This window comes from Rhea americana, unplaced genomic scaffold, assembly GCF_003343005.1.
Source record: "Rhea americana isolate MKP2758 unplaced genomic scaffold, rheAme1 scaffold_31, whole genome shotgun sequence".
In the NCBI taxonomy this organism is placed as follows: domain Eukaryota; kingdom Metazoa; phylum Chordata; class Aves; order Rheiformes; family Rheidae; genus Rhea; species Rhea americana.
In genome coordinates, this window is record NW_028186435.1 from 5,112,632 (window position 1) to 5,118,858 (window position 6,227).

General features: G+C 41.2%; 1 protein-coding gene across 1 annotated transcript in view; it reads right to left on the reverse strand.

Annotated features, from left to right (window-relative positions):
* Window positions 1-1,627, reverse strand: part of RNF144B (ring finger protein 144B) — an 85,800-nt gene extending 84,173 nt beyond the window's left edge. Inside the window, exon 1 of the mRNA XM_085310037.1 lies at window positions 1,435-1,627. The gene's annotated coding sequence lies outside the window, so the exon portion shown is untranslated. The remainder of the gene's footprint in view (window positions 1-1,434) is intronic.
* Window positions 1,628-6,227: the final 4,600 nt, after the last annotated feature.

Below are 6,227 nucleotides of genomic sequence, written 5' to 3' on the forward strand. Positions count from 1 at the left end.
CTTTAAAAGTCTTTCTCATCTTGATTTTCCAAGGCTATTTATGTGTGCACATAAAATAGTTTCCCTAAAGCTTTTAGCTCTGTCATCCCAGAATTTCCACTAAAAAAGTCATCAGAACTAAATGCTTATAGCTTTTAGCCACACAAAACAGTATTGTGGTTTCTTGCCTCTGCTAAAAACATGTGCTACCTCTACACTTCCATCTAATATTGCAAGTCCTATTAAAGAGCAGAATCAGTCATATTGTACATTATCCAATTTACATACAAATCCTGTATTGAAAGTCAGGCTTGAACTGACAAAATTCATGAAATACAACAGAAGCTGTTGAACAAATTCTGTATCCAGTTAGTCATGTAAAATAAAATGTAAATCTAGAATAACAGCACTGGAGCAAATGGAGTTGCAATGGTGTAAAGTCTAAAGCAACTAAGAGCAAAACTTGGCTGCCTGGCAATCACTTCATTGAACCTAATGTCTTGGAAGGGTCAAACCATTGTTTGGTTTGGTCAATAATTTGTGAGGAAAAAAAAGTCTAGAGACCTATTATAGAGAAGTAAAATAAGGATAAGTTATTTGCTTCCTTGATGAATTTTCTAGATTTTGTCAGCCTAAGCCAGGCCATGGATTCTACTGTAATATGCCACAAGTATTTTCAGTGTGAAATTCCATTCATTTAAAAATAAGATGTGATTCATAGAGGAGAATTCACGAGGCAGGCTCTGGTATTCTTAAGTAGCTTGAATACAACGTGCATGCTTAACCTCTAAACAATTTCAGTTAGGATTTAATTTTTAACATATTAAATATTTTCCAACTTCGGGCTGTGGCCACTTGGAGACTTAATATTTCTTTCTCTGGTTTATGTATTTCAGAATATATATTAAGGGCCCAAATCTGAAAAGTCAGGAGGTTATTCACAGTATAAGCTCTTCATGGCTCAGAAGCTTTTGGAGGGGTTGYACTTACACCTCACCCATGGCAAAGCACGACAGAGAAAAGGTACATGGAAAATACTTTAAGACACCTGTCAACATTGCATAGAGTATATGTTTAAGTAAATGTTCGATAAAGAAATTAAAACCTTAGCTAGGCTTTAAAATACTATTTTTATAAGCACGTGAAATGAAAACCCCACTGTGAATAAAACTGCCRCACCACTGTACTTTTTAAGAAAACAGAGGAAGCCCTCGAGCAAGCCTGCACTCGCCAGCAGTTTCATCCATCAAATCCCAAAAGCCAGAAGCTTCCAAAGCCGGGAGAAGTYCCCCCCTTTTGCCCAAGATAACGCAATTTGCACACGTGCTCGGAGCCAGCAATCACCGGCTGCTCGGCAGAGAGGCGCAGGCGAGGGGCGAGCCCGGCCGCCCGCCGGTGCCCGGCGCCGAGCGCGGGAGGCGCCGCAGCACCGCGCCCCCGTTTCTCCGTGCCTACCTCTGCCCTCGCCCCCCGCGCTCGGGCGGGCGGGGCCGCGGCGTTTCACGCCTGGCGGCGACTTCCTCCCGGCGGCAGCGGCGCCCGGGGCTCCGCTGGCACCGAGGAGGCGGCAGGATCTGGCGGCGAAGCTGCTGGGAGCCCCTCGTCCGCGCTCGCTCCTTCCTTCCCTCCGGGCCGGGGAGGAGGCCGGCAAGCGGCGGCACCGCGGCCGGGCAGAGCCGCGGGCTCCCTGCGCCGCCGAGGCCGCTGCCGGCGGCGGCGCACCCGGGCGCCTGCAGCTCAGGGCGGCGCTGCTGCCGCCTCCTCTCCTTACAAAGGGCAAATTCATTTTACATTGCTCGAGCGCAGCTGTGGAAGGGCTCGCTGCCTGGCGAGTCCCACAGCCACTGGATGGTTGCGGGGGTGGAGAAAGAGAAGGGGAAAAAACTCTCGCTCTGAAAAGAAAAGCCTCTTGTCTCCTGGAAAATGTCAGTTTGCATCACATCGTGTTGACAGATTTTTTTGTTATTAAAATCACCTTAAATTATCAGACAGCTACTACGTTTTCCTGTTTTTAAACCTAGGTTGCACTAATTACATTGCTATCCGTTTCTCCCAGTTCAGCAGCTGGGAACCCACCAGTTTCACTTTGCAGCATAACTTAGTGAAGAGCTCTAAGTGCAACCTTGTCTCCTCACAAAGTAACAATGTCTTTGGAAATGTTTCCACTGATACCGTTTTTTAAAATACATAATTGTAAACATATAACAAAAACCTATAGACGTGACAAAAATAAATTTATAGCCTTAAGCCTTAAAGTGTAAATGAATAGACAGTGTTCCTTTTTAAGTGCAAGTTACACAATATTTACATAGTTTACTGGCACATACACACATTATTCATTGCAAAACTAAATCAAAAGTACCAGGAGGCTAGTAACTGAGTGAGCATTCTGTGTTATAGTAGCTGCAATACAGAAGCTATCCTGTTAACTGTTCTTGAACAGAGCAGCACATGGAGCCTTGAGATGAAAACCCTTTTACCATCTCTACGCTCAGTGTCAGTAGAGAAATGCAGAAGAGTTTCCAATGCTATTACTTGTGAGAGCTATGTTTCATCCATCCAGAGTTCCCAGATGGTGTCTGTAGCTCTGAATACTTCATATAACAGCTGGGTAAGCTGTGCCTGTACAACACACAGTAGTAGATGTTTCTGAACACACACAAAGCAGTCATTTCCAAACCCTGCAGAATGTGACGTAACTTAACTTCATGGTAACTGAAACAGCAGCAGGAATCCCAACACAGATCTCAAGTCCGTCAAAGTTCAGTTTTGTCAATCACACACAGATGGAAGATGTGCCTTAATGTACTATTTTGACTCATTATCTATATCTGATGTTTCCTATTACTTAAGAATATAGTTGAATCTTTGCATACACTTATCTTGAAAAATGTCCAATATAAAGATTTCTAATATAAGGTGAAATTGCTTACATTACTTCATGCCTACAACTCATTTCATGTTTATGAGAGTTTCTATTTAAAACGACAACTAACTCTTATGAGCTTCTTAAGGGTAAGAAATAGATGAGAAGTTTGGGTGATGCAATAGCCTGCTAGTCCACAAATATCTAGGTATGAAACAAAAACGAGAACACGGAATATTGTCTGAATCGAGCAGGACTCCCTTAGGGAACACTTTGCAAATCAATTCTTTTTGTCAGTCAAAACAAAGGTAAATTATCTGGTACAAGTATGCAGTGAGTATTTGGGACATTGAGTATAACTGTTATTAATCATACTAAAATTAACTACACAGCGTGAGTTTTCAATTTTCTCTCATTTTGTAAATTGTGTTAATTGGCTCAATTATCAGTTCATATTTTGATTTCTACTTTCACTAGTAATAATATAACATTTAGATTCAAAAACCATACAATGCTTCTAATGTTAATAAATATGTACTTAGCATTTATATAGGACTTTTCTCAGTATTTCATAGACAAGTCATTTTGACATTTCCAGGAAATCTGCAGCCATATTACTGTTTTACAGACAAACTAAAGTGTATGTATGTGAACATATGCATATGGCTACATATACATGACTCATATGAGGGCACAAAGCAACTGTTCCTACATTACTACAAAACAGCATCACATAATTTATAGCTGTGGCTTTTCACTTTATGAATAAAATTCCTAATATGAGTTACAAGGTATTTAATTTGATGCAGGCCACTTTCTCTGCTATCTATAAACAATCTTTTCTATAATCTTGCTCGCAGTATTGGGAGTTGATGGCAGGACACTGCAGTAATCGGTCACTTTGAAAACAAAATAAACGAAGTCCTAGGGGACTCTGTACACTGCATGAACCTACAATTCTCTTCCCAAAGGCTTCTCAAAAACCAGTGTATGCTTGATACAGAAAGCCAATAATTATTGTTAGCTACACCACTACACTAAAATGACTGAATATCTGTTTATATTAATTAACAGATGGTGGTGACCATGTTTGAGGTAGCATTGGCTGGTGCACTGTAACATGCAATACTAGCACATAATATATCTTTAAACATGCCAGCTTCTATCTTTTACAGCACCTTTAGAGCATTTTTCACCATTTAATTCCATTGAGTTTAAACACCTAAGAAACATATCCTTTGATACTTAAGAGTGAGCTCAGGGTACCTCCAAGTTAACTGTTTTATGGAAATGGAGATAGCTATCAAAAATAAAGAAGTGCATGTCCTGCCTGAACATTGGGACTATCATAGTAGAAAAGCAGACTCCCCATAGTGGAATAAGAGCAGGCTATAGTGAACAGCTCTTGCATTAATTCTGAGGCACTCCTCGAAATCACTCTTTTCTAATTGGGCTTTCTTCCAGAATCAAGATTTTAAGTTGCATTTAGTCCCATTCACTATACAAACTGCATAAACACCTTAGATTATAAAACATTAGATTATAAATTAGATTATAAAACATTTCATATCAATCTAATAATTTTAGTTGCATCTTTCAAATCTCAGCTGAAACTGAGAAATGAATTAACTTCATCAGGTTACGTAGAGAGAAGACAGTAAGACAAAAGTACCAATACCATGAAACATCTTGAAATAGTGTATTGTTAATGTGCATTCTTAGTAAAATAAAAATGAGAAGATAAACCAGATTCAGTCTCTTTTCTTGAACCCAGCAATTTCCCTTTAATATATAGCTGTTTTTTTTCCAAAATCGCCCCCTCCTTCTCTCAATTCCTAGCATTGATTTTTTTTTTTTCCCTGAAAGTCTTCATATTGTCTCAGTTTTGTTTGGAGATGGAATAACTTATTATCAAAACTGCTAACAGCATACTGAAACTATTCCATAAACTCATAAATTGAAAATATGCCATCAAGAACACACAGAGAAGGTTCCAAAAACAGAACCAAGAAAGGTTAGTTGTTGTATTTGTTGAAGTTCTGCCAAAAGAAACCTAGGACAAAATATAATTCACCAATTACTAAGTACTAAGTACTAAGAATTTGTCAGTTCCTAAAATACTGAATGAATTGGATATTTGAGGGTCTGCCCATTACTACAATGATAGGTCTTCTCTAAAGGGATCCACGAAACCATTATCTTCTATTTCTCCCCCCAAAGCAGCTCTAGTGTGATATTAGAAGGACATTAGTACAGCTAGTTTTATTAGGTAAGTAATCCCCAGAGAATAAACATGTCCTTGTTTACAAGATTAGTGTCTAATTTATCATCAGGACCTTAAGAACATCCTTCAGATGTTTTCTGTCTTAATTCTGAACTGATCTAAACCTATTTATCTTACAGAAAGTAGTCTTCAAACATCTGTCTCGTGCCATTTGTGTAGCCTATGGCTTAATGATGAGATACTTCTGCCTCCTTATTGTATACTGACTTCAAGCTTTTCTGATTGTGTGTTGTAGTAAATAATTTATATTTTCCTCTTTAAGACCACTGCCATCTGTAATTTCACCAGCAAACTTTAAAAAAGAAAACTGCATTTTCATTGCTTAAATCAGGGGTAATTAATATGTGTTTCCTGGACCTTCTCTTTGTACGATTTTCTCCATTCCAGAGTTTATTGTTTTGTAGTACTTATATTACAAATTAGACTGCCTAGTTTTCTTGGCAACTCTACATTGATTACTATGTTTTATGCACTATCTAAAAGGTCAACAGTTAGAAACATAATCATGATTTTTTGACTTCTTACCTTCTTATCTTAACTGCTGTCCCACCCCAAGGTAACAGCCACCTACCAACTGGACAAAAAGCTCCTGTCAGTACAGCATGGCCTCAAGACAGTCACCAGCACTGCCTACCTCTGGCTATTTCCTTCTCCAACACTTTTTCTGAGTATTCTTAAGTCCTGCTGAAGGCACGTCAACCCCAGTCAGGCCTCTTCGCTGGTCTGAATAGCGTGCCCCGAGCTCTGGCAAGCCACAGTGCGGGCAGCGGGACCAGCCCTCTGCTCCTCAGCGCCACGGGACGCACCGCCCGGCTGTGAACGCGGTGTTTTAAATGAGCAAGAAGCAGAGCTCATTTTTCTGCCCCAGCTCCTGCTCCTGCTCCGCTGCCAGCCGCATACCAACGGCCGCTTTCTTCCGTTGGCCGCACTCCCCTCCACTCCCACCCCGCCGGCTCGTGCCAGCATTGCGGTCGCTGCCCTACGCCTCACAGGCGCCCGGCGAGCCGAAAGGAGACGAGCCCATCACGGGCGAGGGCTGGCGGGGCAGCGGCGAGCCCATGCGGCCGCCGGGCCGAAACGCAACCCCGCTGCGGCCCG